Source organism: Sander lucioperca, chromosome 10 (assembly GCF_008315115.2).
Source record: "Sander lucioperca isolate FBNREF2018 chromosome 10, SLUC_FBN_1.2, whole genome shotgun sequence".
NCBI classification, from domain to species: Eukaryota; Metazoa; Chordata; class Actinopteri; order Perciformes; family Percidae; genus Sander; species Sander lucioperca.
The window spans coordinates 38,415,907-38,440,238 of record NC_050182.1 but is presented as its reverse complement, the minus strand read 5'-3'; the positions used below and the strand labels follow the sequence as shown (position 1 = coordinate 38,440,238).

Genomic DNA, 24,332 nt, shown 5'->3' with positions numbered 1-24,332 from the left:
TGATCCTATCCTGTCCTATTGATGGTAGCCTACTCGTGGACATTGCGCCGTCATCACGTGCTGTAGTAGGGGGGCCCGCCTTGATAATCTTGCATAGGGGCCCGGTGTTGGCTCGTTACGCCACAGCATGTAAGAGATGAGATGACTGACAAAATCAGGAGTAGCCTACGCGCACCACAACAAAAAAACACTGGTGAATGCGCACCATAACACGAGTTGTTGCAAAAAAGTTGCCATTTTTTTGTTATAGTTCTTAAAAATAAAAAAATAAATAAAAAGGAAACTTGTTTTGGGGAGAATAATAATTATTACTATTAATAAATTAATCTGGGCTGAGATTTTCTAGGAACCTTACCAAAAAGGCTCAGGATGCTGCAAATGTTGGTATAATATGAAAACGGCTGGTGGATTTAAGACACAAAATAATAATATATTGAATTAATCAAATATGATCTGTCACTGTCAGTGGCTTGTTGATTTTTACATTGTTAGTTAATTTCCTATCCTGGCCTGGGACACACATTCATACGGTTTAATAAAGTACTTATTGGACTTTAACTTATCATTGCACTAATAATGTACAATAACGAGCGTAGCTGTCCTCAATTTAGGTCATCCTGTAGGTCTCATCTGTGTTTTTTCCTGCATCTACCGTGTGTGATTGTGTGTGTTTGTGTGTGTGCGTGTCAGTCGCGGGGAAACAGCAGCAGCCCCGCCCGCTGCTTTAGAGTGAAAAATCGTTACAGCGTACACTGATGTTAAAATGTCTACAGGTTGGCAGGACGGTCTGAAATGTTTTGCACTGTCTTTCGCTGTACGTTTTGTTGGTAAATGTGAGATGTTCGAGTCACACACACGTCTCGTCTTCATAACAGAAATGAGGAAATGAATTTGACCCGTTCTCACTCCCGCTTGGTCAGTGGCTGCACGTGGGACTGCTGGGATTGTGTGAGTAATGAAAATGCGATAGGGAGCCCCGGCTGTCAAACAATGTCTTCCAGTGATGCGGGCCCCTGATTGGACCAGGCCCGTAAGCAACCGCGTACCCTGCTTACCGATAGTTACGCGTCTGAATCACTCAATTCTCATTGGCTACCTGCCAATGTGGCAGGTAGATTGACAGTGTTACCCGCCAAATGCAAAATTCACCCGCATTTGGCGGGTGGTCGGGTGTTCATTCCATGCCCTGGTCGTGGATATAGACTAGGGTTTTATTTATTCAAGCATAATAGACATTTTGTTTATCAAATTGTCAGAAATGACAGGCAAATGCATATAGATTTCTGTCAAATAGACACAGACCCATTGCCTTTACTGTACGCAAACCGATCATGCTTACTGTTGTGCGTAGTCGCCCCCCCAAAGGCCCATCCTGAGTCAGGATATACCTTGCCTTCTGAAAGACTGTTTCTGAAAAGATTTATTAGACTGGGGTTATAATAAATAACCTACAGGACTGACCACATTAATTCTACTGAAGGCAGAAACATGCACTGTACTGTGGACCAGCTGGCAGGTCAACTAGAGCTGTTGATGTCAGTTTGGCTTCATTTATCAGTGATGTAGAACATACGGCACAGCCAGGGACTGACTGAGCCCTCTGGGTAGTTGTTAATGGGTATCAGCAATTTAAATCTAATGTAACAAAATATTTTAAACTATTCTAAGCTTTCATCAACATCTCACTGTCTTCATATAAGGATTGGAGCTGCCTCAGGTGTAATCGTATGACTAGTCTGGATCAACATTAGTTTATTTCCAGGATAAAGCCTGACATCTGTCAGGCTTTGCCCCAAACCTCCTGCTCTGTGTGAGTGTTACTGTTACCTCAAAATCCTTTTGCTAAGGGAAACAACAACAACAACCTTCAAGCTAGCAAACTACATGCTGAAAATGGCAAGTTTTAAAGAAAATTTGTATCGTGCAATAAGCCAGGCCTGCTTGGTTTTTTTGGTGAATGATTGATTGTAAAGATTTGCAAAGAATATGTTTGAGGCATTTGCAATCTAACTGGGACATTTTGGAACCAATTGGTGGGATTGGTATGGAGAGTGCTATTGTCATCGCTCAGCTTTAAAATGTGTATTTAGAAAAGTTGTGTTGTGGGAAAATAAGAAAACGTCTCTTTAATCAGTCTTTCTTTCAGTGTCTTTCTCCAGTGTCTGTCTGTCGGCTTTTGCTGCATTTTCTGAATGAATCCCTCAATGAAGCATTATTATGAAACCTACACAACTTCTAGGAAAGAACCGCCCTTCAATAGCATTCACACACTACTATTGGCCAGGCATCCATGCTTACGCAAGGTAACGTAACCCGATTTGTTCATGTCCTATCCCCTGACCAATCGGCTATCCTAACCTTAACCACTCAAGGTCAATGCCTAACCCCAACCAATCGAGCTTCTTCGTAGGGCGGGACTTGCCTAGAAGTTACATGGGAGCCATAATAACGCCTCAATGAATCTCTCCCATACACCTGCATTAGCTGGGTTAAATCAGATCACCACAGCCCCTCATGTGACGTGTCAGTCTGACCCTGTCCATTAGCTAACCACGCCCACTTCACGCCCAAGACATAGACTGATATCATAACAGTGCTAAAAAAAGAAGGTAGAAACAAAGAAAAACAAAAAAATACTTTATCAAATGCCCTCTCCAAATCAGCAGTGAAACCGGCAGCAGCAACTAACAGCTTTAATTTAACTCTCTTTAACTCTAATCTCTAACAACTGTTGAATATTTTTTCCAATATAATGATGTTATCCTCTATCACTCCAGCAGTGAAATTTGTGCATATTAGCCAAGGTAAGAACTCACATTGCCTTCTGTCAGAATGCATGTTAAAGCGATTCTTTCTAAGATTTGCTGAACGGCAGGCACTGTGGCCACCAGTGACAATTACAGGATAACTGTAAATGCTAAAACATAGTGTGACAGTAACAAAGTTAGTAAAGAGCCATAAAGTCAGCAAACTGATTCAGTAATGTCAGTTACACAGCAATCATCAAGCTTAAGTTTGCTATTATTAGCTACCAGATATTACTGGACCTAACAGAATATGTACTGTAAAACTGGATTGTATTTATGAGAGGAATAATAATGTATTTCTTGTTTCAAAAGTTACATAGTGTCACACTCAGACTACAGTACAATCATACAGAGAGAAAACCAACAAAACCAAAACAATGTCTCCTTCAGCATTCACAATTTACTAGCTATGCTTCTTGGGAAATATATAGAAACATTTAAACTCAATATAACTCCCAATGCATGAAACACAGACTCTACACTGATGGCATCTAACATTAACATGGTATAATCGGGTGGATGTGTCACTATTTATCACCTGCCTTTTGCATGTTACTTTGTCACAGTTTGCTATCATTTGGCTAAATATCTGCAGCAGGTGCGTAGCCTAAGTCACATTAACACAGTGCTTTATGTTTGTGTTGTGTCTGTGTGTGTGTGTGTGTGTGTGTGTGTGTGTGTGTATGTGTGTGTGTGTGCACTCAGGAGGGAGCAGGCAGAGTTGGCGAAACCTCGCTTGAATAAACACTTCTGTCTTCTCTCATTATATCTGCACTGTAAACACAATAAAACAGAAGATCAGAACCAGTGGAGCAGTGAGGAGCTCAACCTCCAGCCACATAAAGCTACATCCATCTTTAAATTATGATACTTGAAAGGACCTATTATAATCGTAATCCTGAACCCAAATCACAAACCTAATCCTTACAGATTGATGATCAAAAAGTACCTAGTACCATATCTGTGATCAATATTATAATGTACCATAACGATCAATAACGTAAACCCGTATTTGTCCCATTCAACATAGAATTGCCCGATATCGATGAGGACAATTGACAAAATGCATTCACAGACCAAGTCTGGGGATTTACCAACAATAGCTAACTAGTTATCTGATTTTCTGCTTTTTTTTCATTACAGTACTGGTATTTTGCCAATTTAAACCAAGCTTCAAGAATAGCACTGGTCTGATTTTGGCAAAGCGGCCACCGGCAGTATTGCAAAACATAAAATTGTCTTGTGTGTTTTTCCACACGCAATCATTACAAAAGAAATGTTCAAATGATACACACTTTTTTGAGCTTCCCAAACACCCTAAAATGATACTTATATTATCAGAATTTCATCCATTTTGTCTAATAAAAATGACAAAAGTCTTGAAAAGCTGTATCAGTAAAAGACAATGAGAAATGTTATGATAATACTTGTATGTGGGAAGACAGCAGATTCATGGAGTCATTCCTCTCTACCTTGACTAAAACATGCATCCCAGAAGACAACAGTACATGCAAGATGGTAAAGGAAGTTCACATGACCAAGACCATGAAGAAACAGTTTGTTAATTTATTTTTGTCATATAATTAATTAATTAATTTTTGTTAGATAACAATAACATTAGGTGATGATCTTAATGTAACAGCCCTGTCACACCAGTGTTCATATCCATGGGCAAGGCAAACATATAATAATCCAAAGCCCCATGACACAGGAGACAATACTACCCAACTATAAAGTACAGCCTCATTGCAAAAACTCAACATTAGCTTTGATCTGTTTGCTGAGAACTCATAATCCTGCAGTTTGAAACTGGGTCATTTTAGGGGGCCGCATGCTGAAAGCTAGCAGTCTGCTTCCTGCCTAGTGATTTTGATGTCATGATGGGTTATTATGGCAGCTGTGTATTAGTGCAGGGATGGGATGGAGTCTAGGAAACAAGCTTTGATGAGCGTACCACTCTGATCCCAGTAATTACCGTCTGCATGGCGTGCGCTGATTACAGATCTATAGTGAGAAACCTATCACGTCACCTGACAACAGTACCTCCTACATCACTAATTCAATCCTCTGTTAACTAATTTATTTTGTGGTCCTCACAAGCATAGGCGGAAATCCCAGGGGGGTCGGGGCGGTCAGGATCCTCCCCCCATCTAAGGGTTGTCCCCCCCCCCCTTAGAAATATCATTAAAAATCATGCTGTGTATTGTAAATAACATAATGATGTATTTAGAAACATTTTGAGTCCCCCCTCCTTTTCCTCACAGTGGTTTGGTCCACTCAACAAGTCCAGCGACCGCAGGAGAGAATGAGAGAACATACTGGTAGTTGGAGTCGCTACAGTAACGTTAGTTGTAGAATGTATACTGTATACTGTACTGTTAGTAGGCTGCTTTTCTTTTCTCAAATAGAAATCATGCTGAGTAATTAATAAATTAGTCATGACAAAAAAGTTCACTATATTAGTGTAATATAATGCAACGTTACCTAGCTTGTTTAATAGCATGTTGGATAGAAATGCACCCACTACAACTAACGTTACCACGGCGATAAGCCTAACGTTGTGTGAGAACTGATATTAGGGTTAATATTGAAGATCTACAGTTGTGTTTTGCTCAATATGATGTTAAGTGGCTGATCAGTGGGTTTGCTGCAGTTAAATATATACAGTATCCTCTGTCCCAGACAAAACCTAATATTTATGTGGAGGACGCAAGATCATTTTATAATTATTTATGACCGCGTGATGAACCTATGAACTCATATTTAGACATCTGACGTCAAAGATTTGTGTTGTTGTTGCCCAGAGAAAATGACAGAGAAAAGAAAAACAGACATAAGATCTTTTTTCAGTACACCACAACGCCAAGTAAGTACAATAAGTCCTCATATCAAGACAATTTGGTAACATCTTTATAAGAATGGGAGCTTATGGAAATACTAACGTCACTATGTCACAGGAAAAGGAGACAGAAAGAACTGAGGAACAGGGAGACCAGGGACAGTCAGGTGTAGAGTCTCAGGTAAGTGTGTTGAGCTTAGTTAATATTTTTGGAGGTGTGTGGCTGTCAGGGTTAGCAGATGAGCTTTACCAGTGGCTCACTAATTTACATTATGATCAGCTAATTTAATACATATAATACAATAATTAGTGTACAAAAGCATTGTATTTCTTTTATATAGGGACACTTTTTCAAAATAAGTCATTATGTTTTAAGGTATTTTTGTGGCTTGATTGTAAACAACTTAAAAATAAATAAATAGTTTTAAAGACGAATATTTGGGTCAATTTAGTTCACTTTTTCCCTGATTCAAGAGAAACACTGAAAAGAAGGATAATGGTAGCCTACAGTCTCCATGCTACACTAATGATAGTATTAAAGCTTTCCTCTGTGTACATATATCCTCTACAAGTATAATTGTGGCTGTATTATTTGTGTCCCCTTCAACAATTGCTCTTCAGAAATGTTATGTTTATTGTCCCCCCCAACTGATGAGATTTATGCCCATGCTCACAAGTAACAGGCCTTCAGGGCATCATGTAGGCCTTTTCTGAATGCCCAACCTGAGTCTGGGCCTCTGTCTCTGTCAGAGTCTGTCTCCTCTCCTGAAGCCTGATGACGATGATGAGCAGCATTCGGACTGGCAATCAGGGCTTGACATTAACTTTTTTGCTCACCAGCCACTGTGGCTAGTTGTTTTCCAAAAGCTACTAGCCACTTAGCATCTTCACTAGCTGCTGTTTTGTGGAAAATTACTTTTTATTTGAATAAAGTTGACTATTGTTTGCTACAATTAACTTGAAGAACCAGATTTACCCCTTTTTAAATGTAAATGAGCACTGTAAACACCTACATCAAGTCTACATAACACTGCAGTCATCAAATATTCAACGTGATATCCTTTTTGTATGAAAATATGCAACCGAATAAGACACAGACGTAGAGTCAAGAGTAGGTTCTTATGCATAGGCTAGGTAGTGCAGGGGTGGAGAAGATTAGTGATTTGGAGTGCTCGCGTGTCACTAAGCAGCCGGCATGCGCCCTCAGTGACGGGAAGCGGAACGCACAGACCAAATGTCCTTCTAAATTGTCCTGCTGCGCACTCTCTCTGTACTTCTTCTACAAACCTATACCTTATACAGTCTTGGCTTGCCATGTCGCGTGCATGTGCTGAACGGAGCTCTGGGGGATATTTTAAGGAATTGCAGCGGATTGCTGGTCTGGTGTGCTGTACGGGCCACCGTACTCCGGCCATGGGCTGCCCCTGCACACTGGGTCACAGCTGTGTTCCTGTGTCGGGCGGCGGCACAGTAGGCTACTCCTGCCAACTGTTTTACAATATAAAGGCATGCCACCTGCCAAAGTGGCTAGTGAGAATGACTGTGTTATTACCCGCATTTGGCGGGTGCTAATGCAGTGTTTCCCACACATAGACTATATTGTGGCGGTGCGGCGCACAATCAACACCTGCCGCCCCACATTGCGTTTTGTTATAAAAACATTTTTTTTAACGCTACTTAAAGCCGGTCTGGCACAGGGCAACCGACCCGACAACATTTTCTGATACCTGACCATTACTGTCACACACAACTATACTGTAACTGGTCTGCTAGAACTAGAAGGAGCTTTCTAAGGTATGAGAAATAACCCTGAAACCCTGATGATGTCATAATGATATCATCAGGGTCATTGCAGCTTGTTTAGTCATCTCAACTTGGTTTAGAGACCACACATTTATACCAGAAAATATGCTGAAGATATGGAGTTGTGGATATGTTCAAGCATGGGAGGGTCTAACGAAACATAGTATCAAGTTGCATCCAGAAGTCCATTATGTTGTTATTCTGCCAGGATAACACAGGAAAAATACACAGGATAATAGTTTTTTTCTATCCTATTTATATTCAGTGTTGTAATGTAACAAAGTACAGATACTTCACTACTGTACTTAAGTAGCATTTTCACGTATCTGTACTTTACTTCGTTATTTATATTTCCAGAAACTTTTACTTTTACTCCACTACATTTCCTAAATAAAATGTATACTTTTACTCCAGTACATTTCCCCTAAGCATCTTAGTTACTCGTTACTACAAAATATAATCGGAAGAAATTTATTACACTGAAAAAAAGGAAGTTTGGCGAATCATTGCTCCTAAATTGCCAAGATAATGTACGCTCCATTCCAGTTGGTGACGTGATGCCTGTTTGTGGCCAAGTGGCAAAAAAAACAAACATAGGCCAAAACTAAAGAAGAAGAGGAAGCATAATGACTGGTAGTGTCATGGAAGCACCTGCTGCAGGCTCTGCCGCCATGGTAACGACAGTGGTGATGAAGATAACATTACACACCTTTGGCCATAAAGTTCATAATCAAAGTTTTTTTACTTTTACTTTTACTTCTACTTAAGTACATTTAATATCAGAACTTTGCTATGAATACTTAAGTACTGTAAATATCAGATACTTTAAGACTTTTACTCAAGTAATATTCTAAAAGGAGACTTTAACTTCTACCAAAGTCATTTTCTGGGAAGATACTTGTACTTTTACTCAAGTATTGCTTTTGAGTACTTTATACAAGACTGTTTATATTAAATTTGTATTTTTGTTATTTTGTTGTGCTGAATTGAGCTGCTGTGACAAGTGAATTTCCACATTGTGGGATCAATAAAGTCTATCTTATCTTATAACTTGCCCTTAACTCTCGCCGCCCGCAACACCAGCTCCCGGTCCGATGATCTTAAGAATCTTGCCAGAATGGTCTGTGGTCTGTCTCCTGTCTGGGGCTGCTGGCCGGTGGTTCTGTCTGCATGCTCAATCTCAACCTCTCCCTCAGTCTCCAGGCAATGGTCACAGCAGCGGCGCCATTTTTACTCTTTTCAGCAGCATATGCTGCTTAATATCTCTACCAGCTAACTTTTTTGATTTTGACATTTTCTGCCTCCAGAATGTTTCTCGTCCCGGCTGAGCACAAATATCTCTGGTCAGTATCTTCAAAAGGATAAATACAGCAGTGCACTATATGGAGCTCGTCCTTCACCCAACTAGTTCGCCATTAGGTCATGTGACACCCTATCTTATTATTTTGAAGAAAATGCAAAAACAGAACAGATCTAAGAATGGTTGGACACAATTTTATTTTGTTTCACTGACTTTGGTGACTTTACTCTGACAAAACTTTTAAACTACTTTAGTGTTGTGTTGAGTCCATGCTTTCATCTGATCAGACTGAAGAAAGTTTGTCCTGTTTGATATCAGTTTGTCCTGCTACGCCGTACAGTGCCCTGCTACGCCCTGCTACATACTGCTCCGCCCTGCAGTGCCCTGTTTCATCCTGCTGCCCTGATACATCCTGCAGTGCCCTGCTATGTCCTGCTGCCCTGCTACGCCCTGCAGTTCCCTGCTACGTCCTGCTGCACTGCTACACGGGTGGCTGTGGCTCAGTGGTAGAGCGGTCACCTGCCAATCGGAAGGTTCGATCCCTGGCTCTGCAGTCCCATGTCAAAGCGTCCTTGGGCAAGACACTTTACCATGTTTATCTGATGAGCAGGTGGCACCGTGTACGGCAGCCTCAATTGAATTGAAATGGAATTGAATTTGATCCCAGCCCTTGTTTCAATGCTGTGGACCACAAGAGCTAATTTGCTTTACATTGTATATTGCATCAGCAAGAGGCTCACTGAACAAGAAAACAAAGCAGTCAGGGTGCTGATGTGGCTACTGTGTACCCCTAATGCTTGCTGTTCATCACACAGAAACATAAGCTGTGTCACACTTACATTCTACCTGCTTCAGTCAATATGTTTTGATTGTGTAGTACCACCACAGAGGGGAAAAAGGACATGCTAGCGTGCAGTCAAAAATCATTTCATTTTGGAGTGTGGTGTTGATGGACACTGTTGTCAGACCAAACAAAGCACAACAGAAACAAAGAAGGTACTGAAAGCTGAGAAATGACAGATGGTGAGCAAACAAACAATAGCATAATGTCATCCTTGAAAATACACACATCACTCACTGAGACATTCTGTGTACAGTATCTGTGGATGTACTGTAGGTGTGTGATCGTGGCGCACACACACACACCCCTAACCCTAACACCAAATTTTGGTCCAGTAAAAAGAGGTGGTCTCGGTCCGGACCAAACTGAATGGTGGTCTGGTTCGTTTATAGTGTGAAAGCATTTTTTGGATGGTTCAGACTTTCGGACCAATTACAGGAAGTTAGGCAACTACATACCATAGAAGAAGAAGAAAAAAAACGGAAGAAAACCACACTACAACAAGCAAAAATGAGTCGTGGAAGTAAGTGGGGAGAGGAGGAGATTAGATATTTAATTTCAATTTGGTCAGACGAAAACATTAAAATTCAATTAGAAAACACTCACAAAAATGCCAACATTTACAAAAAAAATTCTTAGCGGATGAAAGAGAGGGTATGAGCGAACGGTAGAGCAATGTCATCTAAAGGTGAAGAAACTGCGGCAACAGTACATGAAGGTACGCAATGCAATCGGAAAAAGCGGTGCGTCATCGAATGCAAAGGACACTTTTGCTTTCTATGACGAGATGGATACTATTCTTGGCACTCACCAATGAAGGTGGTGGAGTCTTCCCCATCCTCAATGAAACTGCATCCAGTGGGACTGAAAACACTTCGGAAAGTGGTGAGTAGTAGTAGATAGACTATCGACATATTTTTAGCCGTCATTATTTCAACAAAATTGACTAGCCTAAACACTAGCATACAATATGAACCGCTCAAAACAACGAATGAGCTAAGCTATTAATCATAATGATAGCTCGTATTATATTGTAGATTAGTGGCAATGGTAAGCTATTGGCTATCAATGTTATGCATACATTTCTAATTCTGTTCTCAATTCTAAATTCTAAACATGTTCAATTTCATTTTGCAGGAGAAAACCCTGTTATCGCCAATATGGGCCAGGCTAAACAACTCCTTGCAGTAGGAGAAAGAGGAGGGCCAAAGATACTGGAATGGAGATGTACAAGAGGTTTCATAAAACTAAAACCAAGCAGAAGACCGTAGGCAGGAGAAAGAGGATGCCACTCTGGAAAGGTGGATGCTAAAGTTGCAGGAGACAGAGGAGAGGCGCTTCAGGATGCTGATGGAGCAGCAGGCAGCCACAAACAGGATGTTTATGAATGTAATGCAGACATTCATGCAAGGAAATCACCAAAGCCAAGCTCCACATAATGCGGCATCCTGGTGTCCCATGCATCCACATCATCAACCTCATTCACCTCCTCCAGCTCCCAGTGACTGGGCTGCACGACGGTATCCACACCCAGGCCCAACCTTCAAACCCCTTTGATCAAGTCAAGTCAAGTCAAGTCAAGTTTATTTATATAGCACATTTAAAACAACCAAAGTTGACCAAAGTACTGTACAAATTGAAAATGAATAAAAAAAAAAAAAAAACTAAAAAAAAAAAACAAAGCAAGAAATGCATGAAATACAGTACAATATCATCTCAAGATGCTACAAACCTCTAAGATCAACCAAAGGCCTTTGAGAACAAATATGTCTTGAGATGTGTTTTAAAACTGTCAATGGAGGGGGAACATCTGAGACAAAGTGGGAGACTATTCCAAAGCTTTGGAGCTGCCACAGAAAAGGCACGATCTCCCTTACCCACTAACCTCGATCTAGGAACAGTTAAAAATAATTGATTCGCGGATCTAAGAGGCCTGGATTTGGAGTAGGGGCTGAGGAGTTCTGAAATATAGTGAGGAGCCTGACCACGAATGGCTTTAAAAACAAATAAAAGAATCTTAAAATCAATCCTGTATTTAATAGGTAGCCAATGCAGGGATGCCAGAATTGGTGTGATGCTTTCTCTTTTCCTTGTGCCAGTCAGAAGTCTCGCTGCAGCATTTTGCACCAGCTGTAGGCGAGACAAAGAGGAATGGCCAATACCCAGATACAGTGAGTTGCAATAATCAAGCCTGGAGGAGATTAATGCAATGGTGACAGTCTTCATGTCATCAGAAGACAGGATGGTCTTCAGTTTGGCAATATTCCGGAGTTGAAAAAAGCAACTTTTGACCACGGAATTGATCTGTTTCTCAAAACGAAGTGATGAATCAAAGATGACACCGAGATTCCTTGCATGGACGTGAAGGTTAAGAGACAGCGGACCCAGGTGGCTAGCTATGCTAGAAGAATCACCTCTGTTTTAGAGTCATTCAGCTGTAAGTAGTTTTTGGCCATCCAGCATTTCACATCCTGGAGGCAGTTAAGAATGGATGTAATCGAGTTTGAATCCCCCAGATTTAACGGCAAATAGATTTGTGTATCATCGGCATAGCAGTGGAAAGAGACATTGTGTTGGCGGAATATATTGCCCAAAGGGAGCATATACAGAGCAAATAAAATAGGTCCCAAAATGGAACCCTGAGGTACTCCACAAGTAATAGGGGCTGTGGAGGAGTAAAGGCTGCCAATGTTAACAGAGAAAGTCCTATCGGCTAAATAGGAGGCAAACCACTTGAGGGCAGTGCCCTGGATGCCAACCTGGTCCTCAAGACGATTTAATAAAATATTGTGATCCACTGTATCAAATGCTGCACTAAGGTCTAACAGAATTAGGATGGCACATTTTCCACAGTCTAAAGCCAGTAGCAGGTCATTTGAAACTTTAAGAAGGGCAGATTCTGTACTGTGCCGAGTCCTAAACCCAGATTGAAATTTTTCCATGATGTTGTTATTATCTAAATGAGACAATAGCTGAGCATAAACAATTTTCTCCAATACTTTAGACAGGAAGGGAAGCTTGGAAATGGGACGGAAATTATTTAAATCTGATTTGTCGAGGTTCGGTTTTTTAATAAGAGGATGAACTATTGCATGTTTAAAAATAGATGGGACAGTTCCATTGGCAAGACTGCTGTTTATAATAAGGGAAATTGTGGGACCTACAGTGTCCAATACATCCTTTAAAAGGTGTGAGGGAACAATATCCAGAGGGTAGGTGGAGGACCTTGTATGAGCAATAGTGTCATAGACGAGAGACAGAGATACAGGCTGAAAGCTATTTAGGATGGCAGGGGGGGCAAGCATCAGACCAGGATCATAAATGGGCGGTGAGATATTTGAACGAATAAGATCTATTTTTGTTAAGAAAAATGTTAGAAAATCCTCACAAATGGCTGTGGATGGTACAAGACAAGTGTTGTCAACAGGTGTGAGAACTGAATTTATTGTATGGAACAAGGCTTTGGGATTGTGGTGATTTTTGGAGATGATGTTGGCGAAAAATTTGGCCCTTGCTGCTTTGACCGATAACTGATAGTTAGTCAGACAGCCTTTCAGTATCTCAAAAGAAACATGTAGCCTGTCCTTTTTCCATTTTCTCTCTGCTTTTCGACATAGTCGTCTCAGAGCACGAGTGTCGCTATTCAGCCAAGGCTGAGATTTGGCTCTAGGTTTCCGGATAGTCAGAGGGGCAATGGAGTCCAAAATATTTCCACAGATAGAATGAAACTCTGTGATTAATAGGTCTGTATTCAGCTGATGGGGTGGGGTTTTAGAACCGCTAGGTGAAAAGGAGGCTCTGAAGGCATCTGAGAAATAAGTTGGAGTGGATGTATTTATAGATCGGCAGTAGTGAGCAGGAGTTTGATGATTGGCGATGATTTGAAACAAGGTGGAGAACCTGATACACTGATGGTCTGAGACACCCAAATCCTCCACATCCAGAGAATCAATGGATAGACCCAGTGTAAAGACTAAATCCAAAGTATGACCACGGTTGTGAGTAGGGCAGGTAACATGCTGAGTAAAGTTAAAAGAGTCCATAGTTCCGAGAAATTCAGCACTGGCATTGGAAGGAATGTCCACGTGAATATTGAAGTCCCCAGAGATTAAAATCTTATCATAGCCTAAAACCACCGAAGATAAAAATTCAGAAAATTCAGTTAAAAATAGAGAATTCTGTTTGGGAGGGCGGTATACAGTTACACAAAGGACAGGCTTTATACCACCTGTTTTAAACATAAAAACCTCAAAACTGGTATAAGCATTTGAACCAACAGGAGTGCACCGGTGGCATTTTTTAAAAATAACAGCAATACCTCCTCCACGGCCACTAAGCCTGGGTGAGCTAAAGAAGTCATAGTCAGGGGGACATACTTCTAAGAGCTGGCTATATTCACCAGACTCCAACCAGGTTTCAGTGAGGAACAAGAAATCTAGCATGGTGGAGGAGATAAACTCATTTAGAATAAAAGTCTTATTTGAGAGGGACCTCACATTTAGGAGGGCCAGTTTACACATAACCACTGGTAATGGGACAGTAGTGCATTTTACGTAAAGAAGATTGTTTTTATTAACCCTATTAATTGTGTAATGAGGGCAGGAGGCCCTATCTGTGACAACAGTCTGAATGGGGAGATGGACCGGTGGTAGTGTTAATGGCAAGGGAAGACAGTAGGGGGGGATAGTGCTGCAAACAGTGTCCTGAGGTGATGCCATAGAAGGAGAAAGGGATTCCAGGGTGTGTGTGTGTTGTGTAAATAGTCAAATCTGATCAGGCCCCATACACCCTGTATCAAAATGATAGTAGTGAGCCAAGCAACGACAACCAGCGAATTCAGTTGTAATTTTTTTTATTATTACCCAGCACTTTAATTGTTTTATGTTGTATTTGATGTTAAGTTGTAAGTGAGGTGCTGAAAAAACAGTTATGGAGAAAGTATATGAGCCATATTCTCATTGTTCATTTCTGTCAGATTTGCATTTTTCATGTTTGGTGCCAAAGTTTAGAAAAACAAGTGAAATATGTTATTGTCAGGCTTTTGGGTTTTTTCAGAGTCTGACATGTTTGGTGCTAATGTTTTTGAAAAAAAAAAAAAAGTTGATTCTTTAAATACATGTCATTGTTTTATACAAAATGACCAAATATTTGACCTGTGTCAATAAATTGTATTGTTTTTCTATAACAAATGTTTGAACGGTGTGTCATCTCCTCAACGACATTAACATGTAATTACAAACAAACAACAAGATCAACAACTACTGAACTTTTAATCAAAGCAATCTCTCTGTTTTACCTACAGATTTAAAAAATGAGCACACAATGCATCCCTAATATTTGCCCCACCACCTATGACAGGGTCTTCAGGGTCTGGTCTCGGTCTTGCATGATTGTCTTCATTGCCCATGTATTCTTCATTGTGGTTTTCACAGAAATTGTGAAGGATACAGCAGACCAAGATAATGTCACTGATTAAAGTGACATCAACGTCGCATGTTTTTAATAGGCACCTCCATCTTCCTTTCAAGCGTCCAAAAGCTCTCTCCACGGTCATTCTGGTTTGACTTAAGTGGTAGTTGAAAGCAGTTTGCTCTGGTGTTATCCCTCTACCTTCCGGATATGCCTTAATTAGCCATGGTAGCAATGGATACGCGGCATCTCTTAGTATCATAAGGAGTACATCCACATCCTGAATGGTTTCTCGCCACCTTGGCATGAGTTCCATTCTGCCCTTGTTCGTAAAGGGAGGAGTTTGCGAATAGACAGGCATCATGAACCCTCCCAGGCCAGCCAATGTTGACATCACAAAACTTCATGCTGTTGTCCACAACACCTTGCAGGATTACGGAGTAGAAGCCTTTGCGGTTGTAGTAGTCAGCTGGGTTGTGAGGTGGTGCCCGAATGCCACTGTGAGTGCCATCCACAGCTCCAGCACACTGTGGGAACCCCCATCTGTCGTTGAATCCTTTGACTATTTCTTCAAATTCTGCATCTGAAGGTGTGTGTAGGTATTCTGACTTTAGGGTGTCGTTGATGGCAGCAACATGTTGTTGGGTGAACACACAAGCACTCGACAATCCCACACCAAAGAAGTGAGAGATAGATCGGAGCTCGAGAGCTCCACAGGCACTGCCTGGTGGCATGTTGTATCCTGTCGAGTCAGCCTTGGACGAAGACTGCCACAGAGAATATGGAAGGTGGTTATTCTCATTCTAAAATTGAGCAGCCAATCTCTTTCTGTCCAGTTGTCACATACATGCTGCCACCAAGCATGACATCGTGGTTGGGCCCAGATATTCCTGTTAAAGATAACAAACACAAACACCATTATATTCAGAAATTATTAGACCCTATGTAATAATTAAAAAATATCATCTAAATAAAAAACATATGCAAGAAGGCTGTGTTAATAAAATAAGCAGACAAATGCCTTTTTTATTCACTGTTTGTGTCTAATAGCCTATAATGACATGGTGTAGGCTTACAACCTGTTTTTAGGGCGGTCATGTTCATTACATTTTAGTTGGTAATTTGTTGATAATTGTCATACAATAAGGGAAAGGGTGGATAAAAGACATAGCCTGTCCCTATGGCTTTTTTATTTATTGCTTTAAGGTCTAAACTCAACAATAGGCCTATATTCGTTATTTTTCAACTCTTTACTGTTTTGGATTACCCATGTTAAGTCATTGACTGTTATATTATAACTATTATCTTATGTCATTATCATCTTTTCCTGCCCTCTTTCCCTATCAGTGATTGTAATGGTAATGCTTACCTTACTGGTCTCTGCAGAAACGAAGTTGCCAAGTCGCAGGATTGCTTGCATTCTTCACCTCCTTTCCTGTCGGCGAAGATAAACTTTTTGCACTACAAGAACGTACGTTTGTCGCGAGTACTGTGCTTGCAGTTGGTGCTGACATTGTTGCTGCTGGTAGTAATACCATAATAACGCAATCGGGATTTGCTCATTCATTTCTTCCTTCATTTTCATTACCACGGAAAAGACTACCCGCCAAAAAACCAACGCCACCGACGCCAACGTCAGACGCACGCCCGTCTACTTACCAACCAAAGGGAGACGCAACACACGTACGTGGTGACGACACGCTGTAGGTATGTCATGGAAAGTTCTTTAGTGCGCTAGCAAAATCACTATGTGAAACCAAAATTTACCGGATCAAATGTATACAATGTAACAAAAACATGAACCTTGGTCCGGACCTTGGTTCAGACTTTCATGTGTAAAAACGCCAAGACTGCAAGACCTTGCCTTTGCAGGTGTGTGTCCAAAAAAGTGTATGCTAAATTATGGCCCTATTATCACCAACATATTGGCCAACTTTAAACAGGTGGAGGAGCACCTACACTACACCAATAAGTGGCGTTTGAATACCCCAATATGGCACAATACACACTTAATGTCTGGTAACAAACCCTTTGCTTGTCACCAGTGGAGTGACAGAGCTATTTATACTAGACCAGTTATTCAATGAGAAAGGTATGTTGAGTTTTGAAGACCTGAGAGCTAGTTTTGAGGTCCCCAGGACATCATTTTACTTTTATCTTTGCTTAAGATCAGCCCTAAAATGTTATGGAGTGCCATGGGGAAACAGTCTTTAGGCACACCCAGTCATTAAATGGTTTGTTGATTTTCCTATGAGAGGATTAGTGTACAAGATTTATGCTAAACTGATGCAAGTATCCATAGGAGAACTCCCAATTGTAAAGAAATGGGAGCGAGAGCTGAGCCCTGAGGGGAACACAATTAATTGGGAGACAGTTTGGGACAACATTTCCCACTGTTCCAAAAACCCAAATCACCAGCAGATCCACTTCAACATATCTCATAAGACATATTGGACACCTCAGAAGAGATACGTCTCTAAAGCCATTCCCACTCCCTATTGCAAGTTTTTTTTTATTTCTGTCCAAGTCATACATCTGTAAAATGATTGAAATACATTGCTGTAAACACATCTGGTGAGATACAGACAACATAAGGCCATAGCCACATGTCTCAGCTTACTACAAAAAAATCCAGAAGCCAAAAGACTCAACAAAAAAAATCTACAGATATGTCTGTGCGTTTTTCTTATTTTCATTTGAAAAGTGCAAAGAAAAACGCTAAAAAAGTGCAAAATTCAAAACTTCTCAAATACACAAACACACCCACATCAATCACACACATACTTGAAATAACTATATACATAAATATATAGAAATAAGTAATTATAAATGGTTCAGGGAGTGCTATGCATCATTTATGTCCCTTTTTATCAGAAAAGCAGAGATAACTCAGCACTGGATGAGAAAAACCAATACATGTTGGGTGTCTATTGAAACATCTCCTCATTGGCTAAAACGGTAGGAGGGTCTCGTAGCATGAAAGTGTTACTGGTCCGAGCAGCTGTCGATCGAAACACACGTGGGAGGCACATTGCGTCAGAGGGATCATCGGATATATATATATATAGATATATATATATATATCTATATATATATATAGATATATATATATATATGACAGAAAATACAGAAATGCATAAAAGGTCGCCTTTAAAGGACAAACTACGTCCTGTATTGACATCAAATGGTAGCCTTGGACTTAAATTTTGTGCTGCAAAATGGCCCAATATGAGATTTTCTTTCTTTCTCCTTTGCAGAGATGAGGCTATAATTCTGTATCTGCAATTTGTACTTTAATCAGGCTATTGTATACAACGCTGAAACTGAGTTAAAATCTCAGTTCTAACATGTCATTATTTTCAGTTGAATCATTAAAACAAACGCAAATATTCTTGTCCATCATGTTTGACATATTTCCTCAAATTTTGACATGTTTGATACTTTTGGAAACACCTCTGTGAGAAAAATCTGAGTTTCAACAATGGTTGGCTGCATAGCATGAGTTTGTAATGATAGACCTACAGGTGGGTTGAAAATGTAAAAAAAAAAAATCGAAGACAAACAAACTCTTAACACCTAGACAACTAAGGCATTCTGTGAGACATCAGTGAACTACACACAGCATGTCATGTTCACCAGCTCAACAGCTCTGTGATGCTTCAAACCAAAAGAATGAGAAAGGCAAAAAATTTTTTTTACTCTGAATAAAGAGCTTTCTGCTGTTCAGGGGACAATTTGGATTGGTCCTTTCCTTTGTGCAAAATATTTCTCACTAGTGAGCAGGAGGCAGAGCGGGTCGTCCACTAATCGAAAGATCAGTGGATTGATCCCCTGCTCCTCCAGTCCGCATGTCGAAGTATCCTTGGGCAAGATACTGAAACAGAAATTGCCCGAAGGCTGTGCCATCATCGGTGGGCGAATGTGTGTGTAAATGAGAGATTAGATTAGAGTTTTAGACTAGATTAGATCCTCACCAATGGGTGAATGTGGCATGTAGTGTAAAGCGCTTTGACTGGTCGGAAGACTAGAAAGGCACTATATAAACCCAGGTCCATTTTCCATTTAATGCGAAATATGATTTAGACAAATAGGGTGTCTTTTGTCTTTTTCTCCTTTTTGTCTTTTGAACCAAGTCCAACTGAAGTCTCAAGTAAGTCGAGTCTCACAGCAGATAAGTCACATGAATCAAGTCTAGTCACATTGGTTCTTCAAAGAGCTGAACATGGATTAAGGATTATGAGAAACATAAGAACTTTAGAAGGCTACACTTGCATGCCCACCAGTCCAACCTACTTTGGGTTAAAATACATGTTTTCGTGCTTTGCTGCAACGTCACAGTCTATCATGTCTGCTGTTAGTGTCCATGTAGGTGGCTTGTAAGAGTCTTGAGATCCGGCAGAGAAGAGGTAGGGGTGGTGTATGAACATCAAAACCCACTTTAAAGTCTGTACACCAGATGTGGAGATGCTGAGCCTTCCACACTGTGTTCATTGGCTGTGTTTACATCCCACCCATCGCTAATACCAAAGCAGCAGCGGAGCTAGTAGCTGAGGATGCTTGGTCCATGCTGGCCCGAAGCCCCGGTGTTCATTGTGGGTGACCTTAAAGGTAGGGTTGGTAACATTTTCCAATATACACTTTTTACACCCCGACAGCTATAAATAACTTATGGGCTCTGAAAAAAGGAGTGAAAAGGATCCATCATCCGTAGCTGTTGTAGTCCTATAAAATGCCTCATTGCCCCGCTGCACGTACTCTTCCCCTCCGGTGTACCAGCCCGATATCAGTGCGCGCTGTGTCGCCACCAGTATTACTTTAAGGGCCCTATTTTAACTATCTGAAACGCAAGTATCAAACGCCAAACGCAAGTAGCTTTGTGGGTGGATCACGGGCGCTGTTGCTATTATACCGGCGGGATAAATGACTCCGAAATCCGAAGCAAATCTAAAATGGGTTGGTCTGAAGTAGCTACATTACTCTTAGGTGTGGTTTGGGCGTAACGTGCAATAAACCTATCAGAGCGTTATCTCACATTCCCTTTGAAAGCAGGTGCACTTGTTCCATGGCGGATTGCTATTATAATGGCGGATTTAATAGGCACACACTCTTAATACATCCATGGGCGCATGCTAGGAGCGGTTTACAGCCGAGTAGACTGACATTTGCTATTGATTTTTCTTTTTGTCAAAATGTAAATAAAGAAATGTCACAAAAACATACTTTCCGATGTTATGGGCTCACTCTCACTGAATCACAAGGTTATGAATGCATGGTGATATTTTTGCAATGTAGTCTAACATTAGACGGCACATGCAGTTCAACATCACATCACCTTAAGTCCTCTAATATTTCCTCATTTCTGTCATCAACACATCCATGATTCATGGAAATGTTGTGTAAAACAAGGTCATATTTTTCCTTGTATTTATGTATGATTTGCAAAAATGGGAACTGCTGGCTCCGTGAGATGAGAGAAGCAAAGTGTATGCGCGGTGTGCACACTCTACGTTACGGCCAAGCATGCCCCCTAAAATAGCATCTGAATAACGCGCCACTGACTTTAGACTAGATTTTTCCTGGTCTGTGGTGGAACTGTTTTCTGAAACTGTAAAATAGCACTAGGGAACGTTTGCGCCGGAGCACGTCTCCTCTTTTTGCTGAACCACCCCCGGGAGCGCAAGTTCATTCCCTAATTTAAATGAAAAAGCGGTAACTAAAAAGGGCTGCAGATTCTGAGAGGACAAACTAGTGATGGTCAAATGAAGCTTCGCCAACCGCTGTCTTTATTTTCTGAGCTCACTAGATGGCGCTCTCTGTTCAAATGGCAATTCAGTGTGTTTTCAACCCTTTGTTGAACAGAGCGCCATCTAGTGAGCTCAGAAAATAAAGACAGTGGGTCGCAAAGCTTCATTTGACCATCACTAGGACAAACTGGAGTAAACATTGCCGTAGCTTTTCAGCAATGGCGACCACTGAGGGAGCTGCAAGGCATGGGAAGTAAGGCACATTGGTTGTAATTATTTTGTGCAGCATGTACGGAGAGTAGATATAATGTCTTGATAGTTGTAATAATATAAATGGTAAAAGTAATTTATCACTTTTTTATTCAAACAAAATATAAAAGCAAAGGGTGCTTTGTACTGTTAATTCCTCCTGGGAATAATTAAAAAGGGAAACTATGTAAATTGTGTAGTTGTATGTAAAATGAAGGAGTTTTGAGGAAAGTGCAGTCCTTTCTCCACTCTGCTCTGAAACAGAAGCAGACCATTGCCTCGCTTTGAAGTGGTACTCGTGCACGTCTGTGTGTGGGGGGAACACCGAGGGCAGGGGGAGGGGTTAGACGGAGCCCAGAGGAGATGCTACTTTCAAATCTCGCTAGCTTCTCAATCATACCAACCCTGCCTTTAAGACAACCGAGAGATTAAGAATTAAGGCCAAACTCAACTAGAGCAGGAATTTAGAAGCAGACCTCTGCCATGGCATGCCCTATCTCACAATGTTAATTCAGTGTGAATTTTCCCAATCGGGAACACAGATGATTCTGATACCACATGAATGCAGTCCAAAACGCCCTGTCTCCCAATGTTAATGAGTGAAAAGTAATTTGTATATCCGCCCCTGTGGTTCAGCTCTGCTCTAAAATATAATAGGTTCTTCCATGGCTTATGCTACACCCTTCCACCAAGTGTCATGAAAATTGAGACAATAATCCTGCTGACAGACAATCGTCTGTCATTACCTCCTTAGCGGAGGTAATGACAGATGCCATTTTCTACACACGGTTGGAAATCCATAACCTCTCTGCTGCCTGTGAGGAGCTGTTGAAAGACCTCCTGTTACGATATCAGTTCAGTTCAGTTCAATTTTATTTATATAGCACGTTTAAAAACAACCATAGTTGACCAAAGTGCTTAACAAGGTCCAAAATCAAAGAGATAATATACACAAACAATACACAATATACAATACAAAATAACCAACAGTAGAAAAAAGGCCAAGATATCAAAGCTCAACTTGATTTCAAAGCCAATGCATAGTAATGGGTCTTAAGCAAGGACTTGAATGTTTCAATGGTCCGAGCTGTTCTTACATGAATTGGTAGACCATTCCAGAGGTTTGGAGCAGCCACTGCAAAGGCTCGGTCACCTTTGTTTTTTAACCTGGATCTGGGCACATCGAGGAGCATCTGATTGGAAGACCTCAGTGCTCTGACAGGTGTGTGGACATGTAAAAGCTCTGATAAATAAGAAGGCAACAACCCATTTAAGATCTTGAAAACAATTAATACTAGAGTTGAGCCGGATACTCGGCTGAAACGAGCAGTTTAGAAAAGCACTTTTGCCGAGGACGAGTATTATACGAGTAATAATAATAATTGAATAAAAATCCGAGCTGACTGTGTCTGCGTTCTGTGATAGGCTAGTCGTCACAGCGCCCCTCCCCTACACACATACAGATTTATTGTGTTGCTGTGTCCCGCTCTGCTCACTCACACAGAACAGCTCTCTCTCTCGCTCTGTCTCTCCCTCAGTCACTCAGGTTCGTGGGTCTTTTCCGTTAACGTTGAGGGTTTCTTCAGCTTCAGGTTTGTTTTTTACTTCGGTTTGTAGTACTTACTTATTAACCAGTAGAGTTCTGGTAAACGTGGGGTTTGTTCAGACGTGGTGCTTGGTAGAATGCGACTCACGTTGCGTCTCTGCCTGTCGGAGATTTTTTTTCTTTTTTAAACCGTCAGCTGGCTCTAAACAGATCTGAAAAACAGCGTCGGACTATTTGATCCGTAGAACACAGTCCCCCCCGCCCCCCTCTCTTTCTCTCTCTCTCTGTCTCTCTCTTACTCACTCACACACACTCACACACACACACACACACACACACACACACACACACACACATACCTGCTGTGGAAATAAAATCACACTGATCATAAAAAAATTAAAAGTTAAAAAAAGAAGTTATGTTGAGTATGAAAACTCTTGTTCATTACATTGTACTTCATAATTGCAACCGCATGTGTTGTATTCATTGTTCTTGTTCTGTATATAGTTTGTTTGTTATCGTGATCAAAACCATTGCTATGAAGCTCAATGCTGATGCTGTCATTTAAATAGTTTTCTAATCAGCAATAAATATAACAATTTCTGATCAACCCATATCAATTACATGCTTAAAATAACATACCAAAGCCCCGCCCATTTCAAGACAACCCGACCCACTTCTGGGTTAAATCCCGCCCACTTCCGGGTTAGGCCCCGCCCAGTCCGAGTACAGATACAGATACAGATAATTCATATGGTTAACAGATACAGATACAGATAATGCTGTACTCGCTCATTCCTAATTAATACAATTTTAAATTTGATCCTGAAACAAACAGGAAGCCAGTGGAGCGTGGCCAAAACTGGTGTAATGTGGTCGCACTTTTTGGTCCCAGTTAAAAGTCGAGCTGCTGCGTTCTGGACTAACTGTAACCGACGAAGGGATGACTGATCCAATCCAACATACAAAGAGTTACAGTAATCTAAACGGGACGTAATAAATGCATGTATGACTCAGCTGGAAGAAACTGGTTTTAACAACAGAGCTAATCTGTTTGTCAAATTTAAAAGCACTGTCAAAAATCACACCCAGATTCTTGGTAAAAGGTCAAATATGGGAACCTAAAGTACCAAGAGCATCAACACAGGCACTAAAATGTACAGCGTGACCAAACACAACAATTTCAGTCTTATTATCATTGAGACAGAGAAAATTCTGATCCAACCAAATTTTGATATCACTCAAGCAGTTCAACAAAGGCTGGACAGTGTCCTTGTCATTGTTTTTTACAGGCAAATAGATTTGTACATCGTCTGCAAAACAGTGGAAGGAAATGTTATGTTTTTTTAAAATGGACCCTAAGGGCAGCATGTACAGAGAAAAGAGCATGGGTCCCAAAATGGAACCTTGGGGGACCCCACAAGAAAGAGGGGCAGCAGATGAAGAGCAATTCCCAAGGTGGACAGCAAAAGTCCTATCTGCCAAGTAACATTCAAACCATTTAAGGGCTATGCCCGTAATGCCAACACTTTTGGGATAAAAGGATAGAGTGGTTGACAGTGTCAAAGGCAGCAGTCAAATCTAAGAGCACTAAAACAGCAGAGTTTCCTGAGTCAACCGCTAAGAGAAGGTCGTTATAGACTCTTAGAAGGGCAGTTTCAGTACTGTGGCGGGGCTTAAAACCAGACTGGAACTTTTCATAAATACTAAAATCATCTAAAAATGATTGTAGTTGATTAAAAACAATCTTCTCCAAGATTTTAGATAAGAAGGGAAGTTTAGAAATAGGTCTAA

General features: G+C 40.8%; 1 long non-coding RNA gene across 1 annotated transcript; it reads right to left on the bottom strand.

The window, feature by feature from the left end:
- Positions 1-2,214: 2,214 nt before the first annotated feature.
- On the bottom strand, positions 2,215-23,563 carry LOC116035222. Its single transcript, XR_004101304.2, has 3 exons — positions 23,552-23,563; positions 20,555-20,557; positions 2,215-2,452 (listed from the first exon to the last, which is right to left on the bottom strand). It is a non-coding gene; the product is annotated as an uncharacterized LOC116035222 (long non-coding RNA).
- Positions 23,564-24,332: the final 769 nt, after the last annotated feature.